Genomic DNA, 21,828 nt, shown 5'->3' on the forward strand with positions numbered 1-21,828 from the left:
AAGGGGGATTTATTGGCCTGCTGTGGTCAACACACAGGGAAGATTATCTTGCATAAGTAATGTGTGCATACTTATGCGCCAGGATACAGGACTGGCCGTTTTATAGGTCTTTTACCCAAATCTTTATTTAGAGCCATGCAATTGGAGAAGAATGTTGAATCTACGCAACTAAGGACAATTTATAATTAATAACTAGTCATTATTTTTAAAATCAGGTTTGGATATCATTATAAAATGCTAAACAAAGTGACAGACTTCTGTGCCCAGTAATCCTTCTTATCAGTGACATGATGACTGGGTACTGCTGCCCACTGCCCAGAGGCTGGCTCCAAATGCAGTGAGTCCTGGATGTCATCTGCACCACAGTTTAGTTTTAACATCAGTGTGGTTGCTGAGCCTGGGATGGGGCAAACAGGAGGTGGGAATGGGTGGGGCTTTCCATCTCAGATTAATTGGATCTGGTACATGGTGGTTTGTTTTTCCTGTATTGTTAGTTACCTCTTGGGCTTGACTGTCAGAGAAATGCTTAATTTTCAGCATATTTCTAGGGACCCAAAAGATCAATCAGCAGAAATAGGAGAATTCCCTGACTTTCACCCATTTAAAAATGATCACTTTTTAAAATAAAGAACATCCAATCCTATCCATCTAGCCTGAGGATTCCAGATAATGCACTTTGAGCAGCAAGTAAGTAACCTGTTAATATTGAGCTCTCTATGAGCCTGATGCCAACGCACGCTTTCTAAAGAGAAAGAGCCTTTGTTATAGTCACACTTTCTGATGAGGAAAAAGGTATAAACAGGTACTTCAAAATATTTGGAGCCTAACTTGTTTAATTGAAATGAATTAAAAATAGAAGAGATGAGAAAGGATGAACTGACAGAATTTTCAGTAAAGGGAGACCTGCATTTTAAAATTCAGAAGACTATCCTCCTTCCAGCCAAGAATAAATTGGAAACTATTTTAATTGACACGGATACTGCAATTCAACTGTTACTAGAAAGACAGATTAGTTGATTGATTTGCATTTTAATAAAACTAATACTTTACATTTTGGTAGCTAACGCTGATTTTTAAATGAGTTCAGAACAGTTATCAAGAATTTCAACCCAGAGCCTTTCTCAGTGCTGGCTGAAGCATTCCTCCCTTTTGTGTAGGGTTTTATTTTTTTATTTTATTTTTGCCCAGCTGACTACGTCACATCCAACACTCATAAAGCATAGACCGTGAAGGTTTCACCTGGACAGTGAGGGAGTCAGCAGGTGACCTCAAAAGCGTCCCACCCAGCTCAGGTTTACACTGGTGATAGAAGCTGGGAAGGATGCATAAGCCCCTTCCTTCAGAATGGAGAAGATGCCAAGCCTGCTTTCTTGTCTTATTTTATTTTTACTTTAAAATTAATTACAGAAAAGTAGAAGGAACAGATAAAAAGTAAAACTCAGCTGTAATCCCACCACCCAGAAATAATCATTTTTATTATTACCATTTTAGTAAAAACTTTCACTGTCATAGTCTTCTGTGTGCAGGTGCCATGTGCTGGATGGGCCCAGTGGCTCCCTGCTGGAGCCATGCCAAAGAGCAGCTAAGGTAGAAGCCTTAGTTTTTCATTATATTTGCTTTTGGACTGTTTGAAATGTTTTACGCACCCTTTCAAAAACAAAAGCCACATCTACCCAGGCTTCTGACACACACATACCACTTGAGAGAACCAGCAGTACATATTCTGCATTTTAATATTTATCACAGCAAAATATTATTTCTGTGTTTTTACAGATATCATTTAAGTCATTTTAATTGTTACCTAATAATTCGGCTTGGGGCATGTATTACCAATATTTAACCAAATCCCCTGTTTTTGGATATTTAGATGGTTTCCAGATTTTTTGCTATTACAAATAAGGTTGCAAGGAAATGTGCGTGCACACAGTTTGTTTACTGTATTTTTTGAAGTTACTGTTTTTCTTGACATTTATTTTTAGGAGGAGAATGAACCAGTTAAAGAATTTAAGTATTTTTAAGGTTTTTGGTACCTGTTATTGAGTCTTGCTTTAGGGCCCTTGTTCATACCTCTTCACTTGCCTAAGCTGGGACATCTGCAACAAAAGTATCCTGAGAGGCAGGTAGGAGATTGGCCCTGAAGTTTGATCCTGGGGTTTATTTCTTGCTCCCCAGGGAACCCTTCAAATCAGCCTCTTCCTCTGGGAGGATTAAAGAGCTGCTGCATATAATGTGCTCTGAGCTGCTCCAATGAAAGATGGTGGATAAATAGAATGTGACATCCTCGCCTCCCTCCTTGGCCCCCATATCTCATTTTTCTGGCTGCTAGACCACATATAATTTGCTCTGCAGTTTTCATTGCTCTTGCTACTTTAATGCCTCCATCCTGGTCATCTCCCAGGCAGGCTTTCCTTGCCTTGTATGGTTTGAGTTCCTCTCTGTTGCTCCATACTTTGTTTCTGGTGGATAGCCACTGGTCTCTGGGATCATTATACAAGACCTTTATTGAACACCATTTGGGTCTCCTTTCCCAAGCAGAAGACACCAGTAATAGCCAGCTCCAACCATTTTAGTAACAGACTCTACATTTCCACTTTAGAAGGAGAGTTTCCTTTTAGAGGTTGGTTTGACTAGTCTCAACACGCGTGCTAAAATCCCTCCAAGATTATTGCCTCTTTACCTCTTACCATGATTAAAAGGAAGCTGAATTTGAAGCTCAAAATTCATACAAAAGCATTAGTTATACTCCTTGCTACTGTCCTCCAGGATGCAGCTGTCACTCGTTGAATGTAACGTACTAATGTCAAGAACTGGGTCTTCCCTAGTGCAGACTCACAAAGGAGGCAGCCACAGGTTTCAGCAAAGTGGAGGTACAAGGAGCCATGAAGGAGCCTGAGGCCTGGGGTGCCGAGTGTGAGTGTTTCATGCCAGGGTGTCTACCTGCCCCTCTGGTGACCCCGTTATAGTGTAACCCTTGCTTTGCTGCTGCTATACATTTAATAAAGACAAAACAGTGATCCTTGACTAAAACGATTGAGTCTTGTTTTCTACATCTTGGTGTTTTCACTTTTTAAGTACGCATGTTTGTGTTTATTGAGGGCAGTTGCACTAGGAATTAAATTGAGCTTGCCTTGGTGAGTAGACCATTTTTCCTTTAAAGCTATCTACCTCAGTTTTCTTCTCTCTTTTCTTTCTCTTTATAACATTTCAAAAGTAATTGCCAGTAATTTGGTAAGTTCATTAACTCGTTTTCTCTTAGGTCCATGGGATCTGCGTCACCCGCTGACCTGTGTATATTCAGTCTGTCCAGCAGCTCTATTGATGAGGTCCTCGCCACCTGCTCCTTTGCATGGAGGTGACGGATGTGAGAAATGCAGAGGGATAATGCCTTATCTAGCTTGTGCTTTTCTTGTGTGTCCATAGATTTCCTTTCCCATGCCTTTCTTGTCCATCTTATGGGGTCTGCCGATAGGATCATTGCCTCAGCATTTGTATTCCCGAGAAGTTGGCTTGGTTTACTTCCCCCTGGTTCAAGGTTCTGAGCATTCGTTTATTGAGGTTAAGGACAGTGAATTTTCAGGAAAGAAAATTTTAAAAGAATGTAAAAAAAAAAAAAAATTCCACATCACTGATAGGGTAAAAAAAATACTAGAAGGTCCCCAGTAGGGGCTCTGACAGTCACACACAGATTCCTGCCCTCCTCCTGCCCGTCCCCCAGCTTCCTCTTTGTGGCTGGATTTTTGGTGAGCCTGGTTTCCGCTAAGCTGTGATTCCTCTCCACAAGTTAGCTAGATGCTGTGCCTGGGGGCATATTGCTAGGTTATAGCAGAGCCTTGGAGGCCCATAGTCCTGGGATGTGCTTCTGTGTTTTGCATAGAGGACAGACAGAGATGAAAGCATAGGTAGTGGAAAGACTCGGGGAAGAGATACCAAACCAGCATGGAGTGTGATCTTGAGCAGGTTGTTTAACCTTTGAGCCTTACTGTCCTCATTAGTAATGAGGGTCAGCTAAACTGATTTCTAAGAACCTTCTCATTCTAAAGCAGCTGTTTCTATGTAAAGACAGCTTCCTAGACTTTGGATTTAGCTCAAATACAGCAATGTCTGTTCATTCATATGTTTATTAGCCTGCTCTGTGCCGGGCACCATTCAAAGTTTGGCAAAAGGCTGTTGGGGCAGGTGGCCCTATCTCTGGGATTAGTCCCTGTTGCTCTCCTGTAGAGTCCTGCACACTTGAACTCGGGTCTGATAAAAATCTGTTGCATCCCCTGGAGTTGTCACTAGTAATCCTTAAGACCCAGGCTCTGAGCCCACTTTCAGTCATCGTGTCACTTTCCCTGGCAAGAGGGCAGCCACCCTGGTGTCGTGGGCACTTCTGGGTCTCTAAAGTCTGGGAGAAGCTGGGTTCCCAGAATGCCAGGTGCATTAGTATGCAGGGAGTGCTAACACTGAGCACAGAGAATTAGCCTGCTGCTCTGTGATTTCTTCTTTCCTCAGCAGGTACAGCTCCCTAGCCCTGGTTCACCTGTGTGGCCAGCACCTCCTTTCTCTCATGGGACAGCTGGAGAGCCCCGGAGAGGCCTTTTCTAAGACTAGGAGCAGCCCGCAGCGTCTAGATCAGAGTTAGCCAGTAGAATTTTGGGGATGATGGAGATCCTATCATTCAGTGCTGTCCAGTGTGGTAGTCACTCACCACAGGTGGCTTTTGAGCACTTGCAGTGTGGTGAGTGTGACTGAGGGAGTGAAAGTTAAATATTTTTAAATTTAGATTTGAGTAGCCACATGTGCTAGTGGCTACTGTACTGGACAGCTCAGGTCTGTACACATGCTGGCCAGCCTGTTTCAAGTCATAGCAAACTCTGAAAGTGGTTAGCAGATAGAGCAGGGGAGCTCCAGCTGCCCCAAGGCTGAGGGACTCATTGTCTTCAGCCCTCTGTGCCCAGGGAGGGGCTGGGTAGAAGGCTCTGCTCCAGACAAGAGGTAGCTGGAAGGGTGGCTTGTCTCCACTGGTTTCTTGGCCCTGAAACCTGAGTGAACCCGGGGCAGGCAAGCGATTGGCTTCCTGCCTTGGTGTCAAGGAATTGAGGAGGGGCCCTGGGAGGCTCACTCAGCCTTGTCTCGTCTCCTAAGGAATTATGTTGGAACTGGCTCCATGATGCCATAAAATTATTTTCCAGTTTGACTCTTGTGTCCTTTAGAGTCATTGCAAACGGCACTTTTGAGAACTAAATGTAAGGCTAATAGGGAACACTTTAAATTTGATAACTCCTAGATCATATTGTTAGAGGAGATAAGCAGGAGCAGGTGCTTTTGAATTGACTTCTCAGCATTTTAGCAGTCTCCTTGTCCTTCCTCACCCTACACCCAGGTGCTGGGATGTTCTTGAAGAATCTTGGGATTGGAGGCTTCCCAGACCGGGAGGCTACTGCTGGATTTGCTGATCTTGCTGGGTTGTTCCCGGTGGGGTATGTGCGGGGTGGGGGTGGGGGGCTCCTGCTGGCCAGGCTAGGACCTGGGGGTAAGCCCCCAGCTAGGGACTGTGTGTCTCAGGCTTTGGGGCCCCCTCGAGGATTTGCATTTTTAAGGCCACATCCTGATCTTCTGGGAGGAGGCGGAGAGGGGACGGATGGAAGACCTAGTTCTCAGTTATATAATTAAACTGAGAGTTTCCTTCCTGACGGAACGAAAAGAGGCCAAGGTCATCCTAACTGAAACGTCAAGGTTGCTTCTCTGAAAAGTGGCCTAAGCAAGGGGGCCAAGGGAAGTTTCCCCTCCCGCCGAGCCTGCAGCCCCCATACTGGTCCCGCTGCCAGCTGCACCCACGGGGCAGAGAGTCTGTGTGACATGGGAGCTTCCCCTTGCTTCCTTTTAGGACAAGCCTTGGCTCTCTGGGCACAAAGGCAGAGGCCCCTGGGCGAGCTGCTGGCGGCGGGCTCGCCCCCTCCCTACAAACAGCAGCCCTGCGCAGCGAAAGACGAATGGTCTCCAGGGCCATCGAAAGGGTTCACCTCTTTATTTCTGAGGACGTCAGCCTGGCTGGCTCTTCTGGAGTTGTTCATTCCTAGGTAATGATGGTAAAATAGTAGTTCTTCATTAAACGCGGATATGGCTGCTAATTAGAACCCAGGCGCATATTCTTTACACCTGTTTCATACTCTTGCTTGCTTCAGAGTGGAAGGACTTTCTCGTCTCTTTCTCTCTCCCCCACCCCCAGAAGAGAATTTCAACTTTAAGACAAACAACTTCATTTACAAGTATGTCTCTAATTAGCTGCAGAATTAGGAAAGCTGAGTTTTCCCCCATAGATCGGCTAAACCCTCGAGGGAGATGGTGGAATAGAGAGAATCGCATTTCCAATTATTTTGTTGAATTGCTAATTTAGTTATTGTGCCTGGTGTAATTGTGATGGGTATTGGGTGTGCAATTCAATTTGTTTTAAATATTTGTGGGAAGGCTGATCAGTAATGGAGCTGACCTATTTTGTGGCCCAAATTGAGAAAAAAGACTAAAACACAACAGCCACAGAGATATAGTTTGTTTCCATTTTTATTTTGATCTCTCTCATCCCTCTTAAGACCATTGATGCAACAAAAGGATTAAATTGAACGATGACAGCACTTTGATCTCCCCTCTTTGAAAGCTTAACTGTCCTGGGTAGTTGCCTATGCAGATATTTTAGGGTAGAGTTTTAGATGCATTGCTGGAGTTGTGTAGTTTCCACCTCCCCCGATTGCATTCTCGTGTGCCTAGAAGTGACTCCGGGTATTGGACTTTTGAATAGTTAGTGGAGAAGACAGTGGAGGCAGTAGCTGCAGCAAATAGTGCAAAGACATCATAACTCCAGTTAACAACTCCAGCCAGGCGGAAGTCCACTGCAGAACCTGGGACCTGTATGAAAGGAAGGCAGCCCCTCTGGGTGGCACCCTCGCGGGGATTGGTGAGGAGGCGCCCCACTGGTTTTGAGTTGGTGTATGTAGTGCCCTGGTTGCTGGTGCTGACTCCAGTTGGAGCTCCTTGAGGGCTGAGTTTGCTTCTCCCTTCACGGCCTTCCCATCACTCAGCCAGTGTTCGGACCAGCTGGACCACCAGGTCTGCAATTTCATATTGTTTGGATTCCTTGAGGATGCTGAGCAAATAAATCCCTTCTGGGGCTAGGGCAGGGCTGTAGCTTGCAGGGTGGAGCCCTGGATAGGGCTTTGCTGGGACTTGAGATTGCAGAAATAGAGCACCGGACTTGGGCTTTCTGCCCTGGCTTCTGTGAAGCGTGTGTGTGAGCACCTGGTATTGTTCTGTCACGGTCGCTGCGGATGACCAGAGCCCCTCACCCTTGGCGTCATGGCCCCAGCCAGGCTCTCTCAGACTTGGAGTAGGACTTGGTTGGGATAGATCAGATGGTGGCAGACCGGGTCATGTTTTTGTTTGTTTGTTTTTTGAGATTTGAGAATTATTATGCTGCATTATTGGAGCAAAGCCTAACTGATATGAGTGGGAAAAACAAAGAAATGGAATCTTTTTCCTCCGAGCATGTTTTGAGGGAACGTTTTAATAAAATGGGTCATAGAAGCAGCTGTTGTGTTGAATTTAATGGTAAGAGGATCGTTTTGTAATCAATTAGTTAGAAAGGTGCCCAGGGTCGATTTCCATGCTTAGCTGCTGAATAGAAGTTTAAACTTCATTATTCCTATGTGAGAGACCACCAGGGCCTACAGAAGGCGTTTGAGACCCAGGTCGTCTTCATGCTCCAAACGGGCCCTTCTAGGGGAGTTAGGAGAAAACAGCTAAAGGAGGCAGCTTTTCATCTTGAGGAGGGGCTGGGTTTTGTGGGAGGATAGATAAGAAAACCATCATTGTGCAAGCAACGGCATGATCTAAATATAAACCAGCTAACTGGGGAGTCTCCCAGTGGGTGTTGAAGGATGAAGAGGAGTTTGTGGAAACAGGTGCAAAGCATGGTAGGAGGGCAGCTGTTGGGTATTGGCAGTAAGGTTGGTAGTTATGGGAAGCATAGGGTTGCTGGTGTCCCAGAGTGGCAGGGAGGCAGGCCTAGGTGAGATCTGTACTGGGTCTGCTTGGACTCTGTCTTGTCCTCAGCTGAGAAGACTGTGACTAGACCTGGCTTTAGAATGGGCACTGGCAAGTGTGTCAGAGTCTGAGATGAGTTAAGAGGGCTTATGGCCACCGAAATCCCTTATGGAACAAATCAGGTCGTCAGTGAGTAATTGTGAAGACAGTTGTGGCCATAGATGTTTGATTCAGGAATAACTCTTCTTTTCTGGTTTAAAACAAATCAGAGCTTTTTTTTTTTCCTCCCATGTTTAGGGTCATTTTGTTGAGGGGAATATAAAGGAACTTTATTGTATAGTACAGAAATCCTTATTTTACTTGGCCACAAATATCATATATGATTTAGAAAATGACCATTTTTTAGTCTTAAAATTTTCAGCACCAGTGTTGAAGTTGGTCAACACTATTTTAATCTCTTCCAGTTCTAAAATGCCATCATATATTCTTCTCTCTTTCCAAACAAAACAAATCTGAACTGCAATGCTCAAGAAATAATTTCAAAGACAATAGAGCAACAGAATATATATTTTATAGCTAAAACTAAACTTCATCAAATATTTAGAGTGAAACATAAAATGTAATCAAACATTTAGATACTTGGAAAGATGTTGATATTTTGCTAAGATTTTCACTCTCTATCCAGATGTCTGGCAACATACAAGGAAAATAAAACTCTTTGTGAATAGACATGATCTCAGTTACACAAAATGCATTTTTTTTCCCACTGATTTCCAGTTTTCTTCCTAAGAGAGGACATAACCATGGGTTGGGTGTTTGTGGATATTAACAGTCATGGTTTTTTAAGCCACAGACTACTATATTTAGTCATTTCAATGCCTGTGTCAATTTAACAAAGACTGAATTAGGTGACTGAAAGTTTTGGCATTCTGTGCCTGTTGCTATAGTCGTTTTGATATCACTCAAAAACAACGATCTACTTCCCACATATGAATTTTTATGAGGGCTTAATAACTTCTGAGGAGATATTTCTCTTAAAAATTAATTATATTTTCAGAAAGAAATCATGAACTATGTCTTTCTAACCACATGAATTCTAGATATATCCCTTTGGTATTATTAATCTTGCTTCAAAATATTTTCTAGTATTAGAGAAAATCATGGCCCATAGAGTACCATTTAATTTTTTTTTTAATTTTTAACTTTTTTTACTGTATAGTATAACATATATACAAAGCAAGGAAATAAAAAAGCAATAGTTTTCAAAGCACTTTTCAAACTTACACCTGTCAAAGTTACAGGACAGATCCCAGAGTTTGTCATGGGCTACCATACGATCCTCTCAGATTTTTCCTTCTTAGCTGCTCCACAATATAGGAAGTTAGAGGGCTTAAATGTTTTTTTTATCATCACAATAGACTTTTTTCTTTAATTTTTTGTGAAAAATATCACATTTACAAAAAAGCTATAATTTTCAAAGCACAGAACCACAATTAGCTGTAGAACATATTTCAAACTTTGCCATGGGTTACAATTTCACAATTTTAGGTTTTTCCTTCTAGCTGCTCTAAGATACTGGAGATTAAAAGAGATATTAATTTAATGATTTAGCATTCATATGTTAAATCCTATCTTCTCTGTAGAACTCCATCATCACCTTTGATCTTTCCATCCCTCTCTTTAGGGGTATTTGGGCTATGGCCATTCTAAATTTTTCATATTGGAAGGGTCTGTCACTTATATGGGGTAGGGAGATGGATCTATCTGATGTTCTGGAGAGGCTGGGCTAGATCTGGACCAGGGACCCATCTGGAGGTTGTAGGTTTCTGGAAAGTTACTCTAGTGCCTGGAACCCTTGTGGAATCTTATATATTGCCCTTGGTGTTCTTTAGGATTGGCTGAAATGGTCCTGGTTGGGGGTTGGCAGGTTATGATAGGTAGCAAGGTCTACCTGAAGCTTGTTTAAGAGCAACCTCCAGAGTAGCCTCTTGACTCTATTTGAACTCTCTCTGCCACTGATACTTAATTAATTACACTTCTTTTCCCCTTTTTGGTCAGGATATAATTGTTGATCCCACAGTGCCAGGTGTGGATTCATCCTTGGGATGTTGATCCCAAGTCGCCAGGGAGACTTTCACCCCCTGGATGTCATGTCCCACGTAGGAGAGAGGGCAATTATTTCACTTGCAGAGTTGGGCTTAGAGAGACTGAGGCCACATCTGAGCAACAACAGAGGTCCTCCAGAAGTAACTCTTAGGCATGCCTGTAGGTAGGCTAGGCTTCTCCACTACCTGCATAAGCTTCACAAGAGTAAGCCTCATGATCGAGGGCATGGCCTATTGATTGGGCCCTAAAATTTGACACAGTATCCGGATTCCCTGATGGTAAGGTTTAATAGTTCTGTAGTCTTTCTCCCATCCCTTGGGGAACTTTGCCAATACTTTTTTTTTTTTTGCAGTCCATTTATTTTTTACACCTCTTATGCCATGAATTCGTAGGGAATAGGTTCCAGAAGCTCAGGCTCCTTTCTATTGGTTCTCACAAAGTGTGCTTCTCTGGGTGGGTTAGGCTGGCAGTTCAGTTGAGCCCAGCTACCTTTCTCTTTTTTTTTTTTCTGATCGTTTTCCTTTACATGCTTCAGGAAGCTATCTCAGCTCTTAGAATGCTTAATATGCTTAATACGCACGATAATTCTCTTGGCAAGAATTTTACCCTTCACTTGTTTGTTTACAATAATACTGATAGCATGCTGGGTAACATTATAGACCCTTCCAGTTTTTCCATGGTAACATTCTTGGGCATTCCTTTTTGAACAGTACCCATTCCCTTGATGTCTACAATATTGCTTTTCTTGGAGATTCGCATGTATGTCGCCAGAGGAACAACTCCATGTTTTCTGAAAGGCCTAGAAAACATATAGTGGGGGCCTCTCCTCTTTCCCTTTGTATTCCTCATTTTGGCAAATTACTGCAAGATGGCAGTTCCAGCCAAAAATTGCCAATACTTTTTATCTGCTTAATACACTCTAGGATGTATCCAGGCATTACAATAATTTGTACAGGACTAAAGGAACTCTTTCTTCTTCTGGGCTCCCTGTGTTTCAGTTGTTCAAATGAGCTGTACAGATAGGTTGAATTAGATTATGTACTACAGAAAATTTCAGTTCTAGACCAAATAAACCTTTCTTCCATTGGTCTCAAAGAGCATGTGTGGTTCTAAAAAAGACACTGTCTTCCTTACCCCTATGTTCTGAGTTACTTTAACCCCAACCTGTTCGGCTTTGTTCTTACCTCTAAATATCAGATTATATATATAAAACAGCCTCAAATGAGAGCATTTTTTATTAACTTTTTATTTTGAAAAATTTCAAACTCAAATTTCAAAGTAGAGGGAATAGTATAATGAACCCCCATTTCCCATCACCCAGTCTTCAACACTGATCAGTATATTGGCAAACATGTTTTATGTATACCTCTGTACCCCATCCCCTTGCTATATATTTTTTACAGCTTTATTATTGAGGTATGCTTTACATACTATAAAATTCGCCCGTTGTATATGTACAATTCAGTATTCTTAGTAAATTCATCGAGTTGTGCTGCCATCAACATAATCATTTTCACCGCCACCATAAATTTGTGCATACTGCTTCTATCCCGTCCCAGGCAATAACTGATCTGCTTTCTGTAGTTATAGATTTGCCTTTTTTGAATGTTTCATATAAAAATAATACAATATGTTGCCTTTTGTGTATGGCTTCTTTTATTCAGCAAAGGTTCATCCATGCTACAGCATATATGGGTAGTTCATTCTTTTTATTGCTGACTAGTATCCCATTGTACAGATAAACTAGTTTGTTTATCTAGTCACCTATTGATGAACGATTGGATTACTTCCAGATTTGGGCTATCAGGTAAAAAACTGATATGAACAACCACTTAAAAGTTTGTGAAGCATATGTTATCCTTTCTCTTGAATAGATACCTAAGCATGTAATTACTTACTGGCTCATATGGTAAATTTTGTTAACTTTTTGAGAAATTGCAAACTGTTCCATAGTGGCTTACTATTTCCCATTCCCACCAGTAGTGTGTGAAGGTTCCAGTTCCTCCACATCCTTATATCTACATGTGACTATAGCCATTCTAGTAAGTAGTGAACTCTTGTGGTTTTAATTTACATTTCCTAAATGACTAATGATGTTGAACATCTTTTCACGTGCTGTTCATATATCTTTGGGGAAATGTTTATTCAGATCTCTTGCTAATTTTTTATCAAGTCTTTTATATTATTGAGTTGTAAGAATTATTTATATATTTTGGATACAAGTCCTTTCTCACATATACAGCTTGTAATTATTTTATCCCAGTCTGTGTATTGTCTTTCATTGCTTAATGGTATCTTTGGAAACACAAATATTTTAAATTTTGATGAAGTCTGATTTATCAAAAAAAATTTTTTTTCATAGATTGTGCTTTTGGCACCCTATCTAAGAAATCCCGAGACAGAGGTCACAAAAATTTTCTCCTGTGTTTTCTTCCAGAAGTTTTAAAGTTTAGCTCTAGGTTTAGGTCTGTGGACCATTTCGATTTACATATGGATATCCAATTGCCCCAGCACCATTTGTTAAAAACACCGTCTTAACCCCATTGAGTTTCCTTGACTCCTTTGTCAAAAATCACCTGACCATAAATGTAAGGCTTTCTGGACTATCAGTCTGCTCCATTCTAAATGCCTGTTTTTAACCAGTAAAAGCTTTGGAATCTGTTAATCTTAAAAGTCCTCCAACTTTTATTTTTTTTATATTTATATTTAATTTTATTAAAATTTTTGTTTTGGCTATTTTGGGTCCTTTGCATTTCTATATACATTCTTTTGGTTTCTATAAAAATGTCTGCTGGGGTTTTGATAGAAATTTCATTGAATCTAAGGATCAATTTGGGAAGAGTTGCCATCATATCAAAAATGAATCTTCTAATTCATGAATATGGAATGTTTCTCCATTTATATTTTCTTTACTTCCTCTCAGCAATGTATTGTAATTTTTAATGTGCAAGTTTTTCATTTCTCTTGTTAAAAAATTTATTTCTAAGTTAAAAAAATTGTTTTTGATACTATTTTGTGTGTGTGAGTGAAATTGTTTTCTTAATTTCATTTTTGGATTGCTTCTTGCTAGTATAGAAAAGTATAATTTTTTTTTAATATTGACCTTGTACACTGTGATTTTGCTGAATGTATTTTAGTTTTAATAATTTTCTTTTGAAATGAATCATGATCTTGAAATCTGCATATAAAGACAGCTTTACTCCTTCCTTTCTAATCTGGCAGCCTTTGAGTTTTATTTGTTTGTTTATTTATCCTTACGGCACTGGGTAGGACCTCTGGTTCGATGCTGACTCGGAGTGGCAAGAATAGACGTCTTACCCTGCTCCTGTTCTTAGGGGAAAGCCATTCACGCTTCCATATTAAGTAGGAGGTTAGCTGAGGTTTTATAAATGCCTGTATCAGACTGAGGAAATTTCATCTATCCATAGTTTGTTGAGAATTTTTACCTGAAACTGGGTGTTGAATTTTATTAGATACCTTTTCTGCAGCTATAGAGCCGATCATATGGTTTTTTCCCTTTATTGATATGGTGTATTACCTTAATTGATTTTGGATGTTAAGCTAACCTTACACACCTAGGACAAATCCTACCTGGCCATGGTGTATCATTTTTTTTTATATGTTGCTGGATTCAGTTTGCTAATATTTGCTAAAGACTTTTGCATCTATGTTCATGAAAGATTTTGGTCTGTAGTTTTCTTTTGATGTTTTTGTTTGGTGTTGACGTCAGGGTAATGCTGGTCTCTTAGAATGAGTAAGAAAGTGCTCCCTCTTCTGTTTTCTAAAGAGTTTGTGAAAGATTAGTATTATTTCTTTTGTAATGTTTGAGAGAATTCACCAGTAAAACCCTCCGGGACTGGGCATTTCTTTGTGGAAAGATTTAAAATTTCTAACTTAATTTCTTTACTTGTTATTGATACATTCATATTTTCTGTTTCCTCTCAAGTAAGTTTGGGTAGATTTGTGTCTTTCTAGGAATTTTTCCGTTTATCTAAGTCATCTAATTTGTTAGCACTAAGTTGTTCATAATACTCCATTGAAATTCTTTTAATTTCTTTAAGGTCAGTAGTGATGTCCCTCTTTCCTTCCTGATTTTGAACATTTGTGTCCTTTTTCTTTTTTCCTCGTTTGTCAATCTTTTCAAAGAACCAAATGTTGGTTCTGTTGATTTTTCTCTATTTTCTGTTTCTGTTTCATTAAATTTCACTCTTATCTTTATTTTTTCCCCTCATTCTCTTTGCTTTAGGTTTAATTTGCTTCCCTTTAAAAATTTTGTTAAGGTAGAAACTTAAGTTATTGCTTGAGACCTATTATTGTTGAGTTGTCTATTTCTCCTTTCAATTCTGTCAAATTTGACCTGTTTTTGGGCTCTATTGTTAGTTCTGCATGCATTTATAATTGTTATATCTGCCTGGCAAACTGATATTTTTTATCATTATAAATGTTCATTCCTGGTATCACCTTTCTGGTGATATCTCTTATCTTAAAGTATATTTTTTCCATTACTAATATAACTGCACCAACTCTCTTTTTTTTTTTTAATTTTTTTTATTAATCAAAAAAAAGAAAAGAAATTAACACAACATTTAGAAATCATTCCATTCTACACATGTACTCAGTAATTCTTAGTATCATCACATAGATGTATGATCATCATTTCTTAGTACATTTGCATCGATTTAGGAAAAGAACTAGCAAAACAGCAGAAAAAGATATAGAATATTAATATAGAGAAGAGAATTAAAATAATAATACTAATAAAATATATATATATATATATAAAAAGGAAAAAGAAAAAAACAAAAACAAAAGATACAAACACACAAACAAACAAAAAACCATATTTCAGGTGCAGCTTCACTCAGTGTTCCAACCTAGTTACATTACACCCAGGTATCATTGTGCTGTCCATTTTTGAGTTTTTGTATCTAGTACTGTTGCAAAGTCTGTATCCCTTCAGCTCCAATTACCCATTATCTCACCCTGTTTCCAACTCCTGCTGGTCTCTGTTACCAATGATATATTCCAAGCTGATTCTCGAATGTCGGTTCACATCAGTGGGACCATACAGTATTTGTCCTTTAGTTTTTGGCTAGACTCACTCAGCATAATGTTCTCTAGGTCCATCCATGTTATTACATGCTTCATAAGTTTAGTCTGTCTTAAAGCTGCATAATATTCCATCGTAGGTATACGCCACAGTTTGTTTAGCCACTCGTCTGTTGATGGACATTTTGGCTGTTTCCATCTCTTTGCAATTGTAGATAATGCTGCTATAAACACTGGTGTGCAAATGTCCATCTGTGTCTTTGCCTTTAAGTCCTTTGAGTAGATACCTAGCAGTGGTATTGCTGGGTCGTAATCCATTCTGCCATTCTATGTCTTTTGATTGGGAAATTCAGTCCATTAACTTTTAGTATTATTACTGTTTGGATAATATTTTCCTCTACCATTTTGGCTTTTGTATTATATATATCATATCTGATTTTCCTTCTTTCTACACTTTACTCCATACCTCTCTCTTCTGTCTTTTCGTATTTGACTCTAGTGCTCCCTTTAGTATTTCTTGCAGAGCTGGTCTCTTGGTCACAAATTCTCTCAGTGACTTTTTGTCTATAAATGTTTTAATTTCTCCTTCATTTTTGAAGGACAATTTTGCTGGATATAGGAGTCTTGGTTGGCAGTTTTTCTCTTTTAGTAATTTAAATATATCATCCCACTGTCTTCTAGCATCCATGGTTTCTGCTGAGAAATCTACACATAGTCTTATTGGGTTTCCCTTGTATGTGACAGATTGTTTTCCTCTTGCTGCTTTCAAGATCCTCTCTTTCTCTTTGACCTCTGACATTCTAACTAGTAAGTGTCTTGGAGAACGCCTATTTGGGTCTATTCTCTTTGGGGTGCGCTGCACTTCTTGGATCTGCAAATTTAGGTCTTTCATAAGAGTTGGGAAATTTTCAGTGATAATTTCTTCCATTAGTTTTTCTCCTCCTTTTCCCTTCTCTTCTCCTTCTGGGACACCCACAACACATATATTTGTGCGCTTCATATTGTCATTCAGTTCCCTGATCCCCTGCTCAAGTTTTTCCATTCTTTTCCCTATAGTTTCTGTTTCTTTTTGGAATTCAGATGTTCCATCTTCCAGTTCACTAATTGTAGCTTCTGTCTCTTTAGATCTACCATTGTAGGTATCCATTGTTTTTTCCATTTTTTCTTCTTTGTCCTTCACTCCCATAAGTTCTGTGATTTGTTTTTTCAGATTTTCTATTTCTTCTTTTTGTTCAGCCCATGTCTTCTTCATGTCCTCCCTCAATTTATTGATTTGGTTTTTGAAGAGTTTTTCCATTTCTGTTCGTATATTCAGCATTAGTTGTCTCAGCTCCTGTATCTCATTTGAACTATTGGTTTGTTCCTTTGACTGGGCCATATCTTCAATTTTCCGAGCGTCATCCATTATTTTCTGCTGGTGTCTGGGCATTTGATCAGATTTCCCTGGGTGTGGGACCCAGCTGGTTGAAAGGTTTTTCTGTGAAATCTCTGGGCTCTGTTTTTCTTTTCCTGCCCAGTAGGTGGCGCTCGTGGCGCTCGTCTGTCTGCACGGCAGTCGGCCCGGGAAACCGCTCGTGGAGGCGGGGGTCGCTGGCCGCCGCGGCTGGGAGAGTGCCGGTCCTAATTGCCCAGCTGGCCCGAAACGCCAAGCGTGACGGGAGGGCCCCGCTATCCAACGTTCCCAGTCAGACCGGGGAGCCACGTGCGTGGAGGGGACCCCAGTCGCCAGCCGCCCCAGCCGGGAAAACGCGCGCCCCTCAGGTATCTCACCGCAGCGGATTCTCCCTGCCCGTTCAGCCGTTCCAGAATGGGGTACGCTGTCTTTTTGGTCTCTGTCGTGACTCCAGGAGCTGTTTCGTATTGTTTCTGTTTCTTTAGTTGCTTTTCTGGAGGAGGAACTAAGACCCGCGCGTCTTACTAAGCCGCCATCTTCTCCGGAAGTGCACCAACTCTCTTATAGTTACTCTGTGCCTGGTGTATTATTTTCTGTACTTTCAACTTATTTGTGACTTTGAATCTAAAGTATTTTTTTGTAGATCATATATGTTTTTTTTAAGTCCTGTCCAGTAATTTCTGCCTTTTGAATAGTGTTTAGTCCTTTCATATTTAATGAAATTATTGATAGGGTTTCGTTCTTCTTTTACTGCCTAATTTGTGTTAAATAGTGTACCATTTAAATTCTTTTGTTTTTGCTTTTAACCATATATATTTAAAGATGTTTTCTTAGTTCCAGAGATTAAAATATGTATCTTACTTTATCACAATCTATTGAGATTAATAGTAACTGGTAAAATATAGAAACTGGAGTCCAATATAGCTTCCTTTTCTCTGCCCTCCTCTGTGTGACCACTGTCATATATATTACATTTATGTATTATATAAGCCCAGTAATACAGTGTTATAATTATTGTTTTATGCAGTTGTGCCGGTTCGAAGCTATTATGTACCCCAGAAAAGCCATGTCTGTTAATCCTCATTCAGTATTGCTGGGTGGATTTTTTGATTGGGGATTGGGTTCCTGTGTTCCTTCCAGTTACTCCCTATGTACCATACTCCCTAGGGAATATGTACCTATGACTGCTCCTCTTTTGTATGTTGGCAGCACATAATTTGTTCTGAGTTTTACAGGTCCAGAGCTAGAGGAGAATTTTGCCTTAGGACAGGCCAGGCCTGTACCTGCTTTGATGAGATTTTGTACTGTATCTGACTTTTATATTTTTACTGAAATGGTTTAAGGCTTTCTGATATTGTTATGGAATGAATGCATTTTGGATTTGAAAGAACATGGCTTTTTGGGGTCCAAAGGATGGAATGTGCCAGTTTGAAGCTATTATGTACCCCAGAAAAGCCATGTCCTTTAATCCTCATTCAGTATTGCTGGGTGGAATTTTTTTCATTGTTCCCTTGGAGATATGACCCACCCAATTGTGGGTGGTAACCTCTGATGAGATGGTTTCCATGGAGATGTCTCCACCCATTCAAGGTGGGGTTGCTTACTGGAGCCCATTAAGAAGTAACCGTTTTGGAAAAAGCTTTAGAGCCACAAGAGCCAGCAGAACAGACAGAGCCCTGGGGAAGCCATTGAGACTCCTGGAGAGAAAGCTAGCAGATGTCACGATGTGCCTTTCCAGATGAGAGAAAAATCCTGAACATCATCGGCCTTCTTGAACCAAGGTATCTTTTCCAGGATGCCTTAATTTGGACATATTCTGAGCCTTAGAACTGTAAACTTGCAACATAATAAATTCCTCTTTTTAAAACCCATTCTGTTTCAGGTGTATCATATTCTGGTAGCTTGCAAAGTAATACAGCAGTCTTACGTCTTTTTTTGGCATGGGGCAGGCACCAGGAATCAAACCTGGGTCTGGCATGGCAGGCAAATACTATGCCTGCTGAACTACTGTGGCCCACTCAGTCTTATGTCTTTTAAAGATGTTAAAGAGAAGAAAAAAGAATACACACATAACACACACAGTCTTTTATATTTATATGTTATTTACTCTTTCCTTTGCTCTTCATTTCTTTGTGTAGATTTGGTTACTTCTAGGATCATTTACTTTCAGCCTGAAGGATTGCCTTAAATATTTTTTTGTAAGGCAGTTCTTCTAGCAGTGAATTATCTTTTTTTCTGGAAAGCCTTTACCTTCATTGTTTAAAGGACAGTTTTCCTGGATATAGGATTCTTGGGTGATTTTTTTTTTTTTCTTATAGCACTTTGAATGTCTCAGCCCACAGCCTCTAGCTTCCATTGTTTCTGATAAGAAGTCATTTGTTATTTGTTTTGTTGTCCCTTGCACATGATTAGTTTTTTTTCTTTTGTTGCTTTCAAGATTTCCTCTTTTGTCCAGGTATAGATCTCTTTGTGTTTATACTATTCAGGTTTGTTGAGTTAATACTATACATCAAATTTGAGAAATTTTCAGCCATTATTTCTTCAAACATTTTTTTTCTGTCCCTTTCTCTCTTCTCTTTTTCTGGGACTCCCCTTACATGAATATTGGTATGCCTGATGCCATACAGCTGATTTGAAGTTTTTGTTTGTAAAGTCCAAGATCCGGACCCAGCCAGAGACAGGTTCTATTGGCTGGCCCCTCTCCACCCCACCGCACCCCCACCCTGGGTATGTTTATTCCTGTTTTGTTTTGTTTTTTTGTCTTATTATTTTGCCGGAAACTAAACATTTTAAATAATATATTGTAGCAACTATATATTCTGATATTTCCCCTGAAAGTTCTTTTTGCATATTTTAAAAATAATTTTATTGGTCTAAATCTTTGAAATCTGTTTCCCCTGCAGTGTGCAGACACTAATGTCTCTGTTTAGATTTTTTTTTTTAAATTTTTGTTTTTATTTTTAAGCCTAGTTTCCTAGGGGTCACCCTTCTGACTGTATCACCTAGTGATCAGCCAATTATTTAGGCCGATGTTGCGCTCCAACACCTTGAGCCAACCAGGCATCCGCCTTCTGCAGATCTGTGTCTGTGTTTGGAAGAACACTCAAAATTTAGGCAGTTTTTAAGGATGCCCTGATGTTTGCTTTCTGCTGGGCCCTCTCACATCTCTTCTTATGCCCACAAGTTCACATTTAGCCAGGGATGTGTAGATAGCTTTGGTCCCTTCTGATCTCTCCTGCGTGGAGGTGTGGGGATCTTATCAGTGCCTCCTAAGTCTATCTCATTTTCTGGCTCTGTTAACTTTCTGGATAGCTTGTTGTGGCCTGTTTTGTGGCCAACCCAAGATTGCAATCTCTGGCTAGCTGAGCCATTGATTTTCAGTTTATTTGCCATTGAGATCACTATTGTTATTGACCACACCACTGGGCATTTTTCCAGGTAAAGTCAGCCCCCTCCAGCAGCAACTATGCTGGTTCTTGAGGCTTGTTGCCTGATAGAACTGAGGTGAAGACCATGCTGGTGTTGGGGATGGGAGCAGCCCCAGGCAAGAACTATAGCTCTGGCTGTTCTTAACCAAAGTTCTTAGTTCCTAAGAACTGCTAGCCATTGGTTGGTTTTCAGAGACTGAAATAAGTGCTTTTTGTCCAATTTTGTGCTTGCTTTAACAAAAAAGTTTTTTGTTTTGAAATCATTTAAAACTTACATTAAAATTGCAAAATTATAGTGGTTTCTTTCTCACCTTACCCCTAGTCTTTCCTTCTTACTTACAGGCCAGTCACAGAATCAGAATGTTTGGGATTAGGCCAATCAGTTCTCTTTGAGCTCCCCACCCACCTATAGTTCCTAAAGGGCTGCACTGAGTGCGTGGTTCCCAGGTGTCAGGGCTGAGGCGCCAGCATCATTGTGCCTTCTCATGTTTTAGATCTTAGTGAAACACTGCATTTATGACGGTGCCTATTTCCATGATTTAACTGCCCATTAGAACATTTGGTGGTTGTGAGGTGGCCAGTACAGCTTCCTGGCCTGTTTAAAACTCCAGCCATCAGAAAGACAATGGCATGGTGAACTTTGTTGCCTGGTGAGGCACAGGTAGGAGTTTTGGAGTGTTGAAAATAGATGAGAGTCTATTTCTCTGCCCTGGACCTACTGTTCTGGGTGAGCCCTCCAGCTTGAGGGCTACACATATGATAGAGCTGAACTTGCACCCAGATTTCTTGGTACCCAAGGCTGTGCTCTTCTCACTGACTCAGCTGCAGTCAGTGCATACAGACAGCCCCTCTCTTCCACAAACATCAGGTGCCCCACTTTCTTCAGGGCAAACCGTTGCTCCTTGGCCTGGCCTTTAAGGCTCTTCATGATCTGACACCTGCGTGCTTTTCCCGACTTCATTGTTCACTACATTCCCAAATGACAGTTCTGCGCTCGCCCAGTATTCCCAGGATCCCTTTGAATAACTCTGCAATTGTCAGTGTACTGCTCGGGAACACTGTGCATACCACCAATTTTGCCGTTGGTGCTTTCTTGCCTCAATGTGTGGATCAGGGCCGGCCCAGGTTTTACCCCTCTTGTGCCCAGCCAGCCATTTGAAGCAAAGTTTGCCTCCCCAGCGCTGCTCTCCTTGAGGCCTCTCCCTATGCCTGGCACTGAACCTCACACATCAGCTCAGGGAAGACCCTCCCTGTGATGGTCAGTAAGCATCTGCATTCATCACCACGCTCGTTTTTCAGTTAGAGAAAGAGGTGGGCCAGGACTAGATCACAGAACCCTCACCATGCAGCCTTTTCCTCAGTATCCCAAAGTAATATCAGTGGGACGGGGGGGTGGGGACAGGAAGGTGGGTTTAAATTATCGTTTGGGTAGACTATTCCCTGCTCAGACAGCATAGCAGCTGGAAGTAAAGAGTAGCAATTTCCTACTGGATCCTGAATCTCTCTTATTATTCCCTTCTAGATCATCTGGCTTAGTGAGTCAAACCAATACTTTAACCTTTTATTTTATTTTAGAAAAAGCCATCCGTTGCTTTGCCACACATCCCCTTCCCTGCTTCCTTGTGGGCTGCACCTTTCTTTGTAGATGTTCAGGGATTGGTGTTTGTTCCTGCCTCAACCATAGGATTCAGTTGCTTGAGGCAGAGGGTTGATCCTAGCGCCTCTTTGTGCCCAAAGTTAGAGTTCAAAATCCATTAAGTGGTTAGCTAATGATTAAGAAAATCTAAAACCTCTCTATAAAATCTCCAATATGTACAATTTGGTCCCAGTATT

The 21,828-nt window shown here is 40.7% G+C and overlaps 1 pseudogene; it reads right to left on the bottom strand.

Moving 5' to 3' along the window:
• Positions 1 to 10,498: 10,498 nt before the first annotated feature.
• LOC143687773 (large ribosomal subunit protein eL21 pseudogene) lies at positions 10,499 to 10,974 on the bottom strand (annotated as a pseudogene).
• Between the last annotated feature and the right edge of the window lie 10,854 nt (positions 10,975 to 21,828).

Source organism: Tamandua tetradactyla, chromosome 6 (assembly GCF_023851605.1).
Source record: "Tamandua tetradactyla isolate mTamTet1 chromosome 6, mTamTet1.pri, whole genome shotgun sequence".
NCBI lineage: Eukaryota > Metazoa > Chordata > Mammalia > Pilosa > Myrmecophagidae > Tamandua > Tamandua tetradactyla.